Source organism: Amphiprion ocellaris, chromosome 19 (genome assembly GCF_022539595.1).
Source record: "Amphiprion ocellaris isolate individual 3 ecotype Okinawa chromosome 19, ASM2253959v1, whole genome shotgun sequence".
In the NCBI taxonomy this organism is placed as follows: Eukaryota; Metazoa; Chordata; class Actinopteri; family Pomacentridae; genus Amphiprion; species Amphiprion ocellaris.
The window spans coordinates 23,704,726-23,724,844 of record NC_072784.1 but is presented as its reverse complement, the minus strand read 5'-3'; the positions used below and the strand labels follow the sequence as shown (position 1 = coordinate 23,724,844).

Genomic DNA, 20,119 nt, shown 5'->3' with positions numbered 1-20,119 from the left:
AGAGGTAGAGGGGTAGAGGTAGAGGGGTAGAAGTAGAGAGGTAGGGATGGGAGAAGAGGGGGGTGGGAAACAAGAAATATATAACATACAGTTGGATACAGTATGTAGCGGCTTCCCCTTAACAAACCTTGTAGCCGCTAAGAGTGTGAGGTCGGGTCCTGGATTCGTACAATGGAGACGCGCAAGGAGTTTTATAGGTACAAATACGCTCAGATCCGAAGATACATTTTGGTGCATTTATTGCAGGACAAAACGACAGGGCTATCAGAGCGCAGCAGTATGAGCAACATGACAAGAAAAAATCATATAATTGAACTGTAAAAATGGAATATAGAAGAATGAAATGCGGTCAACAAAAAATACGGCTATGCCCGACCCTGACTCTCCATCTGTGCTATAGGTGAGCGCGCGCCTTTACGCATAGCCTTTCTCACGTGTACACGCCCACTCCAGGTGAAACACCGCCTCTGCAACACATACACACTTAGACAGTGCACCTATACCTCAATCTGTCTCCTACACACCAGCCCCTAATTATTAGGTTCCACATAATAATTCACATTTCAAAATACATAATAGGAGACAAAATAATCCATTACATTTTCAATTTTAAATGCTACATGTCTAATAAATTTCTCAAGTCCATGAATAGATGTACAGGTATTCCTTCTTCTGGTCATCAGCATGACCAACCAGTCCATAGTCCAAAAGGAGCAGATGTTTTCTCAGTCCAAGTCCGAAAAAACAGTCCTTGTGGAGGTCAGCAACATCCTTATGCTGCCTCCTCTGCTTCCAGCAACAAACAGACCTTGGATATGGGTCTGTCCAAGCAACTCGTTTTAGTCTTGATCCGAACTTGCCGAACAAATCCTTTACGGTCCGGAAACGCCTGCAATACACGTCCCATTATCCAGGAATTGCGAGGCGCTGTACTGTCCATAAGAAGCACCAGATCTCCTGCGACAAGGTTTCTCTGCACTCCAGTCCATCTCTGCCGTTCCTGCAACAGAGGCAGGTACTCCTTTATCCAGCGTTTCCAAAACAGATCAGATATGTACTGAACTTGTCGCCATCTTCTCTGTGAATACAGGTCTGCTGCTTGAAACTCTCCAGGAGGCAATGGAGGCTGATTTTTGAGCAGTAACAGATGGTTCGGTGTTAGTGCTTCCAGGTCGTTGGGATCGGTGGAGGCTTTAGTGATGGGCCTGCTGTTTATAATGGCCTCGACTTCACAGAGAACTGTGTGTAGTCCCTCCTCATCCAGATTTTGCACTTTGAGGGTGGAGTTCAAGACTTTCCTCACAGATCTGATCAGCCTCTCCCACGCTCCTCCATGATGTGACCCAGCAGGGGGGTTGAACGTCCACTTTCTACCCTTTTGGAGTAACACGTCATGCACTTTTACCTGGTTCCACTGCTCAATTGCTGCTTTCAGCTCACGTTCTGCTCCCACAAAATTTGTCCCATTATCTGAGCGCAGCTCGCGGACCTGTCCTCTTCTGGATATAAAACGTCTTAGAGCATTTATAAAGGAGTCAGTATTGAGAGATGGTGCTACCTCAATATGGATAGCTCTCAATGCAAGACAGGTAAATATGACACCATATCTCTTGACTGTGCTCCTCCTGCTCCGCACTTCAAAGGGTCCAAAATAGTCAACACCTACACAAGTGAATGGAGGTTCATCTGGCCTGAGCCTTTCTGTGGGCAAGTCTGCCATCTGCTGGTACACTGGAGTAGCATTAAGTCTCCTGCAGATTGTGCACTTGGACAGGACTCTTCTTATGGCAGTACTTGCTCCCGTCATCCAATATTTCTCCCTGAGCTTGGACAACATATGGTTGCGTCCACTATGTCCCACCTTTTGATGGATATTTCTTAACAACAGGGTAGAAATATGGAGATCCTTTGACAGTATGATCGGATGCTTAGACTCCAGAGGCATAGCTGCTCTACTGAGCCGACCTCCCACACGCAGGACTCCATCCTCCAGCCTTGGACATAACTTGTGCAGATGACTGGTTTTCTTAACATTTTGGCCCTTTTCCAGACACAGAATCTCTTCTGAAAACTTTCTTCTTTGGCAAAACTGAATTATGGCCAACTCAGCCTTCTCCATGTCCTCCACTGTAAGATGCCCCTGGACAGCAGTGCTTTCAAACGTGCACATTTCCTGCTCCATGTTCCTCTGCTGCAAGCTCTCTTTGCTCTGATTGCCTATTAGCTGTTTCCTTTTTCTGCTGCAGTACCACAACCATTCCTTATATTTCAGCCACCACACTGCAACCCTTTTAAGTCTGCTCCAAGAGGAATAGTAATGGATCAGGTGAGTCGTGGGATCTTCTTCAGTTTGCACAGCATTTACAGCAGCACTTTTCTTTACCTCTGGATCGTCCAGGGTGAGATGGCTCACAGGTTCTGGGTTCACAGGCCATTCTGTCTGAAGTTGGCAAAGAAACTGGGGTCCTGTTAACCACAGCCTGTCCTTCAGAAATGTCTCCACTTTGACTCCTCTGGATGCTGCATCGGCTGGATTTGAAGCTGTATCCACATACCTCCACTGAGCAGGGTGAGATGATTTCAGTATCTCTGAAACACGATTGGTGACAAACACTTTGAATCTGGAGGTTTCATTTCTGATATATTTCAGCACAGAAGCACTGTCAGTCCAAAACACAGATTTTTCCAAACTCATGTGCAGCTCTTTCTTCCACAGGACATCCATGCGAATTGCCATTGTTGCAGCAATTAGTTCCATTCTTGGGATTGTGACTGTCTTTAGTGGAGCAACACGAGCCTTTCCCATGATGAAAGCACTGTGCATCTGGAGGTGCTCATTTGTTAACAGCAAGTAAGTGACTGTCCCATAGCCATCTTCACAAGCGTCACAGAAATGGTGTAACTGAGCTGTAATAACATCTCCAAACTCTGGGGGCTTTAGACATCTTTGCAGCTCAAAGCTATCCAGAAGGTGTAGCCCTTGCACCCACTTCAGCCACTCTTTAGAGACTGTCTCTGGTATGGGGTCATCCCAACCAACACCTCTTCTGCACAAATCCCTCAAAATCTTCTTTGCAGTCAGAACAAGGGGACTGAGCATTCCCAGAGGATCATAGATGGAGCTGACTGTAGAAAGGATGCCTCTGCAAGTGAGTGGTCTGTCCTTCAGCGTGATTTTGAATTTAAAGGCATCTGACTTGATACACCACTCTACACCCAGCACTCTCTCAAGGGGCACAAGCTGCCGCTCCAGCTCCAACTGCCTCACACCTTTAGCTCTGTGGGTCTCTGGGATTGCCTCGAGCACTCCTGATCTGTTACTGAGCCATTTGGTCAAACAGAATCCTCCTTTAGCACAGAGAGACATGAGTTCTTGACACTGGGTCAGTGCTTCCTCCTCTGTTGCAACTGACACCAAACAGTCATCTACATAGAAACAGTGCTGCAGTTTGTCCACTGTCTCTTCCCGGTGCTCATGTCCGAAATCCTCTCCACATTTCCTGAGAGCGAAATTGGTGCAGCTAGGGGAGGATGTAGCTCCAAAGAGATGCACCTTCATTCTGTATTCACAAGGTGGTTGACTCAGATCTCCTTGTGGCCACCAGAGAAATCTCAGCAAGTCGGCATCTCCAGGGGGCACCCGCACTTGGTGAAACATAGATTCTATGTCGGCCATGATAACCACAGGTTCCCTCCTGAACCTGGTTACAACTCCAATTAGTGAGCTGGTTAAGTCAGGGCCTTGCAACAGCTCATTCAACGAATGTTCTTTGTAACTGGCACCACAATCAAAGACAACTCTGAGTTTTCCTTTTGTCGGGTGGTGGACACCGTGGTGTGGAATGTACCATACTCTGGCATGTCTTCGGCCCAGCTCTGCATCAGGAACTCTTTCAGCATAACCTTTAACAAGGAGATCATTTATAAAGGTGTTATACTCCATGTGAAACACTGGATCCTTCTGAAGCCTCCTCTTCAGGTGGTATAGGCGCTGTTCCACCACTTTTCTGTTATTTGGCATGCTGACATTTGGATTTTTCAAAGGCAGGGCGACCTGGTAGTGACCATCAATGTGCTTGACTGACTTTGTGACCATGTTCATAAATCTCAGGTCTTCTCTAGATAGACCTACTTGTTCCTCCACAGCAGATTCTGGAAAGTCCATCTTAAATTGCTGTTGCCACAGTTCATCCAAGCTCACAATGGACACACGGTTTACAGTTACTGGTTGCTCGCAGTAATTGGCCTCTCCACTGTTTCCTATCAGTGGTCCGTTCACCGTCCAGCCCAGCACCGTCCTTACTGCGTAAGGTCCATTATTTTCACTGCGGATGACTTCCAGAGGTTCCATGGCTCGTGGGACATTTGTCCCAATCAGCAAGTCAATTCCAGACTCAATCTGTGGTAAGGAGAGGTGTCTCAAATATGGCCACTTTGTCAGATCTTTATTGGTGGGTATGTTTGCTCTGTGCACTGGCATTGACAACTGTGTGAATGCTTTAGGCAGATCGATGAATGTGTCATGTTCGAGTGCTGCCACCTCCAGCTCTGGCGCAATGAAAGTATCAATCACCTTCTCCTGCCCCATGGTCCTGAGCAGGATATTTGCTCTCCTTCCGGCCAAATTAAGCTTCTGCATCAGACCTTCGGTACAGAACACTGCCGTGCTTCCCTGGTCCAAGAAGGCATAGGTGAGAATTATCTTGTTGCCTTTCTTTGCCTTAACTTGAACTGGAACAATAGGAAGCTTGCAGTCAGCGTCACCAGCCCCTGTGAGTCCACTGGAAACCAGCATGCCATCAACTGACACTTGAACGCCTCTCTCAGCCTGTTCTGTGGTAGCTGCACTATCCTTATGGAGCACAGTGGGGTGTGTTCGGCCACACTTAGCACACACAATCTTCCTTTGGCAAGTTTTGCTGATGTGCCCTATGCATAAACAGCGAAAACAAGCCCCTTTTTCCTTCAGGAAGTCAATTTTCTTCTTGTGTGCCATTTTCTCCAACCGTGCACACACGTCTAGCGTGTGTCCTCCATTGCAGCAGAGACAGGATTTCTTGAATGGCAGTTTGGTGTCTGTTCACGGGTTGAGCTGGCCTCTCCACTCGATTCACAGCTGTAGCGAAGCTGGCTCCCTTGAAGTTGGAGCGTGGATGAGGTCTGGATTTGGCTTGTTTGCCTGATGGAGCTGTGTCCTGGATGTTTCCAAACACAGGGTCTGTCAATATTTTCACTTGTTTTTCCACAAAATGTGCAATGTCAATAAACCGTGCTCTTCTATTATACTTTTCCTGCAGGTCACATGCATGACTCCTCCAGTGATCTCTGATCTTGTACGGAAGTTTTTTGATTATGTCCAACATGTTTGTGGGTGTGTCCAGATCATTTAAATACTGCACATCCTCCATTGCATTGCAGCATCCACGCAGGAAGAGGCTGTACTCCAGGAGGCCCCTCACATCCTCTGTTTTAATAGTGGGCCATGACAGGGCTCTCTCCATGTAAGCTGAAGCCACCTTCTGCTCATTTCCATAATGCTCTCTCAATAGAGCCTTTGCCTTTACATATCCTCTGTTCGACTCGATGTGCCGACAGCTCCTCACCAGCTCTTTAGCATGCCCTTTGGTGTATTGCTCAAGGAAGTAGAGTCTGTCACAGTTGTTATTAGTGTTTCGCTCAACTCCATTTTCAAAAGCTTTAATGAAGGAGTGGTATTTGAGTGGATTTCCATCAAAAATGGGAATTTCTCTTTTTGGAAGTGCTGAGAGGCATTGTTGTTGCATTAGGAGTGTTGTAATTTCATTTTGTTTTCTCATTATGTCCAGCACACTATCATTTTGTGATTCAACATTTTTATCAAAGGCATTTTCATGTTGTATCAGATTGCTCACAGGGTCTTCAAGAGCCATTAAGTAACGCTGGAGCATGTAAGGGGGACCTGGAGGCGGTTCCATGCCAGGTAAAATGGTGGTTTTAGACTTCACAGCTGGCTGTACATTTTCAGTGGCATTGTATTCTTGTTCAATGGGCTGTGATGGAATAAACTCTGTGGCATTGATGTTTAGTTTTTGTTTTAAATGAGCCTTGTCATAGTATGAGTTCATCCCGTCTAAAACCCTTGACTTTGATTTACTGCCAACACTGCTTCGTGATTTTATAACACTTAGTTTTGCCATTTCTTCAGCAATCTCATTCTCCAGTAAAAGGTTTTCTTTCCTTTTGCGCAACTTTAACGCTTCTTCTTCCCATGCAAATTGTTCTTTCCTTTTTCTTAAGTTTAATTCATCTTCTTCCAATGCATGCCTTTCCTTTAATGCCTTTTGTTTTGCTGTTAAAATTGCAATATTTGTTTCAGTTTTTAAGCAAGCAGATGAGCGTGAGGCTGAAGAAGATGAATGACGTGAGCGTGATTTCTTGCTTGCATTTGAGATGCTGTCACAAGGCTGAAGTTCTTCTTGGGGTTCATGTACAGTGGGTACAGGTGCTGCAGTATCACCAGCAGACACATCATTGTCCTTTTCAACAAGAGCCTGCTCTTCATGGTTGGTTTTATCCACTAATTGTTCAGAAATATTTGTTTTCAGTTGTGTTTCATTTGAATTTTGTTGTAGATTTTCAGGTATCCATTTTTTCACTTGCTCCTTGAATGCATCACTGTAACCCATAATGCTGGAAAACCACTCTTTTTGTTTCTCCTTTTCTTCATCAGGAAGTAGTGGCACTAATTCTTTGTGCAGTTCAGTAACCCTTTTACACAGTGTAATCAATTCATCCAGTTGTGAGGGGATATCAGGTGCATTTTCTTTTGATTTCATGTGCGCCTTCATTTGCGGGATAAGCGCCTTTATTTTATTCACAGCACATTTGCGCTCATGTTGGAGCCGCTCAATCCTATTTTCCAAAGCTTTGGCCGTCAGTATCATTTCTCTTTTTTCAACTTCCATGTTTGAACATTCAACAGCAATGTTTATTTGACTCATTTCGTTCAGATTTTGTTTTGTGCAGAGCAACACAATCAGATTTCATCAAATGTGCATTCAGAATCCATTCATTGACATTGCGTTTGTAATTCATCCAAAATATTCATTAAAATTCATCCATAGACATTGCATTTAAATTCAGTGATGGAGAAGGTTCAATCCAAACAGTTCAACAACTAGTAGGCCTTGAGACAACACCAGCCGCCACGTATTCATGCCAAAAAGTCCCGACGTCACAATCAAAAAATGCGCGTATCCACTGCGCCACCATCAATGCGCTATTACAACCAGCGTAGCCATCCATTCAATACATCGTCCTCTTTCAACTCAATGGATCGCAATCGGAGCGAATTCCTTGATCCACATACATAGACAGGTTTAGGCCTACCTGTTCCCAGGTGAATGGACAGTGTGGTGTATGTTGCACTTAGCTGGAGCTCCTTTGTTCTCAGGCTAGTTGCCGCGTGGTGACTCGGCGCTTTTGGTGCTTGTGAACGGCGTGGTGATTTTCATTCAGTGTCTTTTTTGTTGACAAAAATGTAGCGGCTTCCCCTTAACAAACCTTGTAGCCGCTAAGAGTGTGAGGTCGGGTCCTGGATTCGTACATTGGAGACGCGCAAGGAGTTTTATAGGTACAAATATGCTCAGATCCGAAGATACATTTTGGTGCATTTATTGCAGGACAAAACGACAGGGCTATCAGAGCGCAGCAGTATGAGCAACATGACAAGAAAAAATCATATAATTGAACTGTAAAAATGGAATATAGAAGAATGAAATGCGGTCAACAAAAAATACGGCTATGCCCGACCCTGACTCTCCATCTGTGCCATAGGGGAGCGCGCGCCTTTACGCACAGCCTTTCTCACATGTACACGCCCACTCCAGGTGAAACACCGCCTCTGCAACACACACACACTTAGACAGTGCACCTATACCTCAATCTGTCTCCTACACAGTATGATAAGCTAGATGATACAAAGTACAAGCTAGCATTGAAATTGATTCATAGTTTACTGTTATGATGCATGACTCTGGCATTAAATATACTACATATATAGCTGGTAGTAAAATTCAAACAGTAAGTAGATGAGCATATCAAGTGAAGTGAGGGTGATGCAGAGTCGACTGGTGGAAATAGGCAGCTGGAAGCAATGGGCTGAAGGAAGGTCAGCAGCATCCCACAGGTGAGAGTAGGCCAGTTGGTGGGACAATAACTGCAGATCTGAAGCATCCAGCTCTGGGACCAGGGACACTCGGAGAAAGGACACAGGGAGAAACAGAGTGAGTGTAATGCAATAACGGTATATATATATTAAATATAAATGTAGATAGAGAAGGGCTCAGTGCATCAAGAGAGGTCCCCCAGCAGCCTAGGCCTATAGCAGAATAACTAGGGGCAAAACTAGGGGACATCAAAAGGAGAAGTGAGTTGTGCAAATGAAGACTCCAGCTAACCCCCCCAGGGTCACCCGAGTCAGCCTTAACTATAAGATTTGGCAAAAAGGAAGGTTTTAAGCCTGGTCTTAAAAATAGAGAGGGTGTCCGCCTCCCGAACCCAAACTGGGAGCTGGTTCCACAGGAGAGGCGCCTGATAACTGAAGGCTCTGCCTCCCATTCTACTTTTAGAGATTCTAGGAACAACAAGTAAGCCTGCGATCTGAGAGCAAAGAGGTCTGCTAGGATAATATGGTACTATCAGGTCTTTAAGATATGATGGAGATTGGTTGTTAAGAGCTTTATATGTCAAAAGAAGGATTTTAAATTCTATTCTAGAGTTAACAGGAAGCCAGTGAAGAGAAACCAGTATAGGAGAAATATGATCTCTCTTGCCAAGTCAGTACTCTGGCTGCAGCATTTTGGATTAGCTGTAGAAGTTTCAGAGAGCTATTGGGACATCCTGATAGTAAGGAATTGCAATAATCAAGCCTGGAAGTAAAAAATGCGTGGACTAGTTTTTCTGCATTACTCTGAGATAGGATGTTCCTGATTTTTACAATATTTCTCAGGTGAAAGAAGGAAGTCCTGCAGATTTGTTTTATGTGTGAGTTAAAGGACATGTCCTGGTCAAAGATAACTCCGAGGTTCCTCACAGTAGTACTGGAGGCCAAAGTAATGCCATTCAGAGTAACTATATGCTTTGAAAGCGAGTTTCTAAGATGTTTGGGGCCAAATACAATGACTTCAGTCTTGTCTGAATTTAGCAGCAGGAAATTACAGGTCATCCAGGTCTTTATGTCCTTAAGACAATCTTGCAGTCTGGCTAGCTGATTAGTTTCGTCTGGCTTCATAGATAAATACAATTCAGTGTTGTCAGCATAACAATGGAAATTAATACAGTGCTTCCTAATAATATTGCCTAAAGGAAGCATGTATAATGTGTAGGGTGACCAGACGTCCCGATTTACCCGGGACCGTCCCGTTTTTGAGCCCTGCGTCCCATGTCCCAGCGGATTTTACTACCCCCATTGTTTTGTCCCGTTTTTATACAAGCGCGGTCCCGGGCGTCCTGGCTTTTTCCTTCTTCCCCTCGTCAATCAACACGCACCACACTACATGTCATTAGCCAAAATAGTGCATTATGGTTAAAACGTGTTGTCTTTGGGCCATGTATATGTCAATCATATATAAAATGGTAATTTATATATGAACCTATTAAAAAACTTGTCGGCCCTCCGTGTGTCTGTATCTTGATGCTCATTGGTCCGTGGTGTTGTGTTTATACGTTCACAACAGCCAGCTCCACGCCGCGGCTCGAATGAATCAGTTCACCGGCACAACATGCCAAAAAGAAAATCGAGGCTAACTACAGAGCTCCTGGAGCAATACAGCTTTTCAAGAAAAGTTTCGGGAAACGAAAATGCAGCATTTTGTTCACTGTGTAAGTTTTCCGTTTCTCATGGTGGAAAAGCCGACGTGCAGAGCCACAGCAAAACTAGCAAACACAAGAGGTGGGAACAGGCGGGAAGTAGCTCTGTTAGCGCATTTTATGGACCTGCAGCTGCTGGCGATCAAGAACTTAAACGTGCTGCTCAGGAGGCCACATTTGCCTACCACCTGGTGAGGCACAATCAAAGCTTTCGTTTCGTTTCGAAAAAATGCGCTCCACAGGGGCATTTGTGCCAGGAATCCTGGCACAAATGCCCCTGTGGAGCGCATTTTTTCAATAATGAACAATACATGGACTGATGAGAGAAACCGCATGTCGTTGGACACTTTGAAAGCACTGCTTATTACTCGGGTTAACATTCATGTTAGCTGCTCTGAGTTTTATGAAAGCATAACTCCAAACCATAGCTTCCTTAAAAAGGTACACTCAAGTTTGAAGTATTAAAGTGGAATAGAATTCCCATCTTCATTACATAAGTGCAAATTTTGATTGTTTTGTTCACCTGTTTTTGTGGTGAAATGTTTAATGGTTTAAATTCCACTTAATTTACCAATTATTTTACTTCCATAATATATTGAGAGTCAAATGTGTTCATGCTGTAAAACATTCATTGTCTTCAATAAATTTCTTCTTGCAGAGAATCTGTCGTGTAACGTTATATGTTTGGGTCAAAATTTAGTGTCCCAGTTTTTAATTTTGAAAATCTGGTCACCCTAATAATGTGAACAGTATTGGTTCTAAGACAGAACCCTGAGAAACTCCATGATTAACCTTAGTATGCTCAGACAACTCATTGTTGACATGCACAAACTGGAACCTGTCTGATAAGTAGGATTTAAACCAGTCCAGTGCTGTCCCTTTAATGCCAATAGAATGTTCTAGTCACTGTAATAAAAGTTTGTGGTCGATTGTGTCAAATGCTGCACTAAGGTCCAACAAAACAAGTATAGAGACCAGTCCATTATCTGACGCTATGAGAAGCTCATTAGTAACTTTCACCAGAGCTGTTTCTGTGCTATGATGCACTCTGAAGCCTGACTGAAACTCTTCAAACAAGCTATTCCTTTGTAAATGTTCACAAAATTGATTTGCAACTGTTCTTTCCAGAATTTTAAAGAGAAATGGGAGGTTGGATATTGGTCTATAGTTAGCTAAAACATCTGGCTCTAGAGTGAGCTTTTTAAGTAAAGGTTTGATTACAGCAACCTTAAAAGCATGTGGTACATAGCCTGTTACTAGAGAGAGATTGATCAGATCTAACATTGAGGAATTAATTAAAGGTAAAGCCTCTTTGAACAGTCTAGTTGGGATAGGATCTAAAAGACATGTTGATGGTTTGGATGTAGAAACTGTTGAAATTAGTTCAGAAAGATGTATGGGATTGAAGAATTCTAAATATCCATCAGGCCTTATAGCCAATTCTAAAGCATCTGAACTCGATAATACATCTGTGACATTTGTAGGAAGGGCCAGATTAATTTTTTCTCTAATCATAACAATTTTATCTGTAAAGAAGTTCATGAAGTCGTTACTGCTCAGAGCTAAAGAAATACAAGGCTCAACAGAGCTCTGACTCTTTGTCAGCCTGGCTACAGAGCTGAAGAGAAACCTGGGGTTGGTCTTGTTTTCCTCTATTAAAGATGAATAATATGTTGTCCTGGCATTACGAAGAGCTTTTTTAAAAATAAATTACTAGACTATTTTTCCAAGCTACATAAACTTCCTCTAAATTAGTGGAATACCACTTCCGTTCCAGCTTTTGGGATGCCTGCTTTAAAGTCTGCAGCTGGGAATTATACCAAGGAGCAGGTCCTCTCTGGGATATAACTTTCTGTTTTTCAGGTGCAACACTATCAAGTGTTGTACGCAGTGAGGCTGAAGCATTATTAACAAAATAATCCACTTCTGTGGGGGTAAAATTATAATATTTCCCTTCTATTTTATCAGTAAATGGTGCTGAATTAAATAGAGAGGGTATTACTTCCTTAAATTTAGTTACCGAATTGTCAGACAGACATCTACTGTAATATTTATTCTCAACTCCTATACGGTTTGTGGTGTGCCTGGACAGGGATCTTGAGTTTAGGACTACATTTCCGACAAACTGTCACCCAGCCACCCTGGCTTCCCGGCTCCTCGGGAGCTGCTAGGGGACGGCTAGCAGAAGCCACACTAGCAGCTATGCTATTGCGGTCCACACCGGTTAAGGGGGCCTGGCTAGCTGCTAACGGGTTGTTTTCCATGGTGCAGAGCCGGGTTTCCAATTCAGAGAGCCTCGCTTCCAGAGCTACAAAGAGGCTGCATTTATTACCAGTATCGTTATCACTAAAGGAGGTAGAGGAGCAGCTAAACACGTGACACACTGAGCAGGAGAGAGAAGGAGAGGAAGAGGGAGAAGTCATGCCAACTGCTAAGGATAGAATAGCATAGAATAGAATGTGCTTTATTGTCATTATACAGTGTACAATGAGATTGGAGAGCTTCTCCTTTTCAGTGCAAATGTTACCGGCCTCCAGCCTAGGGGTGCCTGGGCTGGTAGCGTTGTTGCTTCACAATCCTAAGAAACTGTGGAGCAGTAAGGAACAGACACAATTATCCGTGTGTGACCGCTGCAAGCGTGATTTTATTCTGCCACTTACATGACCAAAATGCATTTCTAAGACACTTAATTCCAAATCCATAGTCATTTCTAGTCATCTGAAACATATTTATGCCACACCATGTACATCTCATTCACATAAACATTAACATCAGTTTATGAACTCATCTCACACAGGGTTCTTACATAAAATGCAACAATTGCAAGACCAGTGCAAAATCACAAGGCGGCTGCCATTAATGCACTACGGCACGACATCATACAAACTTACTCTATTTTCACATACAACTAGTAACAAGGCAACAAAAGACAGAACGGGTGCTTCAGCATTACATCAGGTTCTGTTAGTGTTACTTTGTAAATCATTTATCTCACAGTATTCATAAGACAACACAACCTGTCACGTCGTGGCTAACAGCTAACTCAGACACATATCGTGGTCACTGTAAGCCATATGTGTCAAACTCAAGGCCCGCGGGCCAAATGTGGCCCGCCACGTCATTTTATGTGGCCCGCGAGAGCTTAAAAGGTCTGAGTGTCTAAAAATAAATAGGTCAAAAGCGTGCTTTGACCAAAAACTACATTTCCCACAATGCCTGTCGACTATGATACCCGCGAAGTGACGGCTCACCGCCACTACGCGGCAGTGTTTCCGCATCAATGCTAACGAGTGGAATTGAGAAATAAATAATGATCCCAAAATGTCCAGGAAGTGAAAAGTTGATGCAGACGGAAGACTGTTTCAAGAAAGATGGGAAGGCGAGTACTTGTTTGTGCTCCAAGGAGAAAGACCGGTATGTCTTTTGTGTTATGAGGCGGTGTCGGTTGTCAAGGAGTACAATCTGCGTCGGCATTTTGACACCAAACACGGAGCTAAGTACGGCAAAGCTAGCCTTCAAGAAAAGCAACAAATTGCCCAAGAATTAAAAGGCAAACTGCGGTTGCAGCAGAGTGTGTTCACGAAATCCACAGCCAAAAACAATGCGGCAGTGAAAGCGAGCTTTATTATGGCTGAAGAAATCGCCCACGCTTCCAAGTCTTTTTCAGAAGGAGCGTTTTTGAAGCAGTGCATGCTAAAGGTCTGTGAGCAGGTGTGTCCCGACCAGTTACAGACTTTTAAAAATGTCAGTTTATCAAGAAACACCATCGCGGACCGAGTTAAGGAACTAGCAGAAAATCTTGCAACACAGCTGGCCGAGGAGACACGCAGCTACACAGCTTTTTCATTAGCTGTTGATGAAAGCACAGATAACACGGATACAGCACAGTTAGCAATTTTTATTAGAGGCGTGAAGTCGGATCTCTCTGTCGCTGAGGAGCTGTTGGATGTAGCTGCAATGCATGGGACCACGACGGGACAGGACATTTTTGATGCGGTGGAGAAGTCCGTAAATAAAAATTCATTGCCCTGGGAAAACTTGGTGGGATTAACTACAGACGGTGCACCGGCAATGTGTGGAAGAAAAGTGGGCTTGGTTGGACTAATGAAGGGGAAAATGCAAAAATTGAACTGCCACACGCCTCTGATAACGTATCATTGCATTATCCATCAAGAAGCTTTGTGTGGGAAGGTGCTGGGGATGGATGACATAGTCACCACAGTCATGAAAGCAGTGAACTTCATTCGGGCGCGAGGCCTGAATCACCGTCAGTTCCAGCTGTTTTTGCAGGAGACGGGGATGTGCCGTACCATACGGAAGTGCGGTGGCTGAGTAGGAGCAAAGTCCTCAAGCGATTTTTTGAGCTCAGGGAAGACATTGCTCTTTTTATGCAGAGTAAAGGAAAACCCTTGTCTGAACTGACAGATCCAAAGTGGCTGTGTGACTTTGCTGTGTTGTGTGACATAACCGAGCATCTCGCCCAACTGAATCAGAAGCTGCAGGGACGCAAACAATTTATCACGCAGATGTCCGACACGATCACGGCTTTCCAGCGTAAACTGGACCTATGGATGTGCCAAGTGAAACAGGACAATCTTGCCCACTTTCCCGTTTGTCAGAGCATGTCAGCCTCATTTCCCGAGACTTTTTCATGTGCTCAGTTGGCTACCAAACTGAGCCGGTTACAGACTGAGTTTGATCGGCGCTTCTCTGACTTCAGAGCACAGCAGTCTGGCTTTGACATCTTTGCCAATCCTTTCACCACTGACGTCTGCACTGCACCCCAGCACCTTCAGATGGAGTTAATTGAGCTTCAAAGCGACAGTGGCCTGAGAGCAAAGTTCCAGGATGCTGCAATCCAGGACTTTTACCGTCTGCTGCCCCCTGATTTGATGCCACAGCTTCGACGTCATGCTGACCGTGTTCTGTCCATGTTTGGGAGCACCTATCTGTGCGAACAGATGTTTTCCATAATGAATCTGAACAAAAACAAGCACAGATCACGCCTCACTGATGACAACCTCCATGCTGTTCTACGGATTGCCTCAGCACAGGACCTAAAACGAGACATTAACACACTGGTAACGGGAAAACGGTGTCAGACATTTGGTCAGAAAACACACAGGTAAGCATTTAAAAAAAAAAAAAAAAAACTTAATTAGAATATAATAAAATGTAATTCAACCAAGAAGAAGAATAGTTAAACTCTGTGTGCAATTTAATGATTGTGCTTGCATTTTGTTTTGTGTTTGTTATTTTCAGAACATGATCAATGGATGGTAGAGAGGGGATCCACTTGGTGTGTTCAAGGACAGGCAGCATCTCCTCTTCAAAAACCTAAAAACTTGACCAATATAGTTGTCAACTGAGTCAACCTTTATTTTGTTATTTTTAGTTGATTACATATTTATGTGTAGCTGCCGTTGCAATTATTTAGTGTTTGCAGGTTTTATGTGTGTATGCAGACAAATTATTGTAATCAAACTATCAGTTGGATGCAAGGCTGTGTTCAGCCTTTTTTTTTAAATGCTACATCTGTTCTTAGCAGCTCACAATTGTTGATTTAACAGTAATTAAGACCATTTTAATGGGCTTAATTACGTTATTTATTATGTTATTTTTCTGAGTTTTTTCAGTTATTTATTATGTTATTTTTCTTGATTCACTTGGATAGTTTGATCCATGATTGATGGAGTTATGTGGGTTTCATAAGCTGACAAAAGGATTTATGTTATAACAGAGCAACAAGCAAACATATTTTTTCTATGCAACTAATGTGCAAGAACTGATATAACTTGAATAAGTAATAAATTCAGAGTTATTTAACATTAAGGAGTAGTTACATTTACTTTACATTACATTCAATTACATTTAGTTACATTTCTAAGTTACATCTGGCCCTTTGAGGACAGCCATTATGCTGATGTGGCCCTCGGTGAAAATGAGTTTGACACCCCTGCACTAGAGCTTCCATATCAACAACTCTTCGGCCATCAACTCCATCTGGTTCACAAGCCATCGTCCTCGGAGAAACTCCGGCAGGAAACAGGAACGTGGTACATTAGCCAACCTAGCCACGTTGGCTAATGTTAGCACTACCTCCGATCGCAGCGATGTCAACGTCGGACTATTCAACATCCATTCGCTCACCGGCAAAGGTCTGCTCCTTCTGGACCTCCTCATTGACCGTAAGCTAGATTGTCTGTGCTTGACAGAGACATGGCAGCGACCCAATGACTTTTCCCAGCTGAATGAGTCCACACCACCTGGGTTTGTTTAACTCTGTCAACAAAGCCTCACCAGTCGGAGAGGAGATCTCACAATAATTCATCGCTAGAAGTGGAGAGTCTTGCCTCTCTCAGCCTTCATCATTTGAATAAGTGGTTTTACAAGTGACTGGACCAAAACTGACCCTAATAGCCACTGTTTACTGATTTTATTGATGAATTCTCCTTCTTATTCACCCACCTCTGCAGACTATCTTCCAATGTTACTGTGCTCGGTGATTTCAACATACACATGGACAATACAAATCATTTATTGACAATAGATTTCACATCACACCTGGACAGTTTTCATTTTCAACAGCACATACATTTCCAAACACATTCCAAGGGTCATATATTTGATCTGGTGTGCTGCTCTGGTGTATCCCCATCTACCTGCTCTTCAACTCATCTCCAAATTTCTGATCATTTGTTCTTATCATTCAAGTTAAATCTGACCATCTCCACAACCAGTATGTCATCATTTCATAACATAAAGGACATCTACCTGACAACTCTCACCACGGGCATTGAAACACTCCCCACCATCAGCATCCCCTCTACTACAGATGATATATATGGTTTCCCACTATAATAACAGTCTCCATACTCTGTTGAACTCATTCGCTCCCTTAAAAACCCGGACTGTATCATTCACTCACTCTGCTTCCTGGTTTACACCCCAACTCAATCTCCTCAAAGCTAAAGGTTGATAGCTAGAGCAACTCTACAATAAAACCGGTCTAACTATTCATTAAGAAATGTATCAAAACTACATTCTTCACTAAAAGGACCAATCACTACAGCCAAATCACAGTATTATGCAGGTCTCATCAGTGCAGGTGATGGGAACACTTGGACTTGTTCTCTAATTAGCAACTCTCCGTGTCTCAAACTTGTACTCTGCCAACAACTGTAATACACTCATGAACTTTTTCATTGCAAAAATTGATAATATCCACTAGCAACTGACCTCTCACAGCCCCTGCAGTTCACTCCCTCCTGCTCCCCCAGCTCCCTCTTGTCAGCCACTCTCACATTTCCACCTTCCCTCTTCTGCTGACATATCTGATCTCATCAGGAAATCTAAAACATCCACCTGTCAACTTGACCCCTCTGAACACCCCTGCTCAAAGCCTGTCATCTCTGATCACCGCCGTCATCCACTCCTTCCACACCTCTGGTTCTGCCCTATCACCTCAAATCTGCTGCACTCACTCCGACTCTCAAGAAACCTGATTCAGACCCCAACAACTTCAATAACCTTCACCCCATTTCCAACTTGCCATTCCTCACAAAAATCCTAGAGAAAACTGTTGCATCCTGTCGCAGCGCGACTCTACACGAGCACAATATACATTGTACAAGTTCAAAATGAAACGAGATGTCCGACAATGCCACCCTGGGAATTTTGCCCAAAGAATTATTTTCCTTTAACACCGGAGGCACACAAGTTCGTTTTACTACATGAGGCTTGAGATGTGGTTCCAAATTAAAACATTTTATTATAATTGTCTAAAATAAACAGATTAAACTCCATTCATACTGGGGGCCAAAGGAAAAGAAACAAAGAAATCTAATCAGTTGCTGGCCGTCAGGTGGATGGGGCTAGTGAAGGGAGTACCCCAAAACAATATAAAAAAAATTTAAAAAAAAAAACACCCCAAGCACACGTGAACCAATTCCCTGGGAGCACAGCACACCAAAAGGAGGGGGGACACCACTGGCCCTCAGCAACTGAAAAGGAAACACAAAAACAAATTACTAGGGGGAAAAGAGCAATTAATCCAACAAAATATACCACAAAACAGAATATACAAAAGGGGCGGGTTCAAATAAAACTATATAACTTATGCAAAACACTAAATACCCTGAACAAAAACAAAATAAACAGCAACAATAATTAACCAATAAACAGAATAAGGCAAGTCAAAACAATATAATTTCATCAGTCATGCAATTAAAAAGGCAACTCATTGGTGCACGCAGGACGTACACACCATGCACAAAACGCGATTAAAACTCTGCACAGCGGACCAAAAGTCCACACTGCAGAGGTAAAGCAGCGGTAGGAGCCCAAGCAGCGAGGACAAAGCAGCAGTCAGAGACAAAACGGCAGGAGACAAAACAGCAGCGGTCCCAGTTTGCTGACATCAGCAGCGCGCACCAACACCCAAGCCTGCTAAAAACAATGTTAGCATTACTATGCTAAATCGCTAGCACATGGTACGGTCACTATATTTAGAAAAGTATGTACCTGTGAGTAGCGGCAAGTACACTCACACGCACACGAGGAGGGAGGACGAGAGCCCTTTGCAGCTCAGCTAGTTTCCTGCGACCAAGGGAGGGTTAGCCAGGTGATAATAGCATACACAATAACGCGGTACAAGAGAGGACACATACCAATGCAGCCAGGAGCGGGTGACGCGCACACACACACACACACACAAAGTCGAAGAGTGCACCGAATGGGGACACCAGTCGCTCTAAAGCACAAAGCAAATGCCTTAAGCATTAGCAGCAGAGAAACCCTACCAGAGAAACACATGAGCAGACATACCTGTCGCGTGGAAGTGACGCAGCTGCGAGCAGAGAAAGAAGCAGGGGAGGGACCGCAGCTTAAATACTCAGTCCTCTTCAGTGATTGGTCACCAGTTGCACCAGCTGAAGCAGCACAACATTAACAGCTGTAATATGCATGCTGCTACATTCCAAATCCACTCTCACCTCTCCAACAACAACCTCTATGAACAATTACAGTCTGGTTTCCGTCCCCACCACAGCACAGAAACAGCTCTACTTAAATAACCAACAATCTCCAGATGGCAGCAGACTCCAGACTCTTATCCATCCTCATCCTTCTCGACCTGAATGCAGCATTTGACACCATCTCTCATTCCATCCTCCTGCATAGACTGGCATCCATTGGTTTATCATGCACACCCTTGGACTGGTTCACATCATATCTCTTTGGCTGCACTCAGTTCATTCAGTTAAAAACTTTTACATCCCAGCCATCTCCCCTCTCCTCCAGTGTTCCCCAAGGCTCTGTTCTCTTACGTAAATATAACATACAGTTTCACTGCTATGCGGACAACACCCAGCTCTACCTCTCCACCAAACCCACCTCCACCCTCCCTCCTACCACCCTCTGTGACTGCCAACAGGAAATCGAATCCTGTTCTCCTCCAACTTTCTCAAACTCAGCAGTGACAAAACTGAGGTTCTCCTCATTGGTTCTAAATCTGTTCTCACAAAAACTAACAGTTTTACCATTACCATTGACAACTCCTCTTTCTCCCCCTCCCCACAGGTCAAGAGTCTGGGTGTCGTCCTCAACGGCACTCTGTCATTCCAAACCCACATAAATAACATCACTCGATCTGTATACATCCATCTTTGTAACATCAACCGCCTCCGTCCATCCCTCACCCCTGTCGGCACCGCTATCCTGGTCCACTCTCTGGACTCCCTGCCACCATACCTGCCCCAGCTGCTGCAGCACCAGCCCCTGCAGCAGCCACACCTGCCTCTGAATGTTTACAGTTCAATCTAATGCATAGACTGATTGTTGAAGACGTTTTTTTGTTGTTTTTTTTTTTTATCTCAAGCTAACACAAATGCTTTCTTCTCTTTTCATGTTTTAGTTGGATCCAAACGAGCACAAGTTGCTTCTTGGAATCATAAATGAAAATCACAATTGGTGAGTTTATAATGTTACTAGATTTATAATACTGCATACTGTGTACATAGTGTTGTGTAAATAATTCTTATAGTGTGTAGTTTTAGTTTTACTCTTTATAATAATGCACATACTGCTTTATAACTTGCCTTTTTTATTTATTATTGCTTGCTAAAGGTCTATTCTATTCTATTCTATTCTATTCTATTCTATTCTATTCTATTCTATTCTAATGTATCACTATGAGCTGTGATGTTTTATACAATGTAGTACAGGCAAAGGGGCAGTACGGGCTGCTTCATTGCAAAATTTCTGTCGTATA

The 20,119-nt window shown here is 43.6% G+C and overlaps 1 long non-coding RNA gene and 1 pseudogene across 1 annotated transcript; one reads left to right on the top strand and one right to left on the bottom strand.

Moving 5' to 3' along the window:
* The first annotated feature begins 5,952 nt into the window (after window positions 1-5,952).
* Window positions 5,953-16,129, top strand: LOC118470854 (general transcription factor II-I repeat domain-containing protein 2-like; annotated as a pseudogene).
* Window positions 16,130-16,371: 242 nt separating this feature from the next.
* Window positions 16,372-18,668, bottom strand: LOC129347492 (uncharacterized). The gene is made up of 3 exons (XR_008599629.1): window positions 18,519-18,668; window positions 18,373-18,447; window positions 16,372-17,852 (listed from the first exon to the last, which is right to left on the bottom strand). It is a non-coding gene; the product is annotated as an uncharacterized LOC129347492 (long non-coding RNA).
* Between the last annotated feature and the right edge of the window lie 1,451 nt (window positions 18,669-20,119).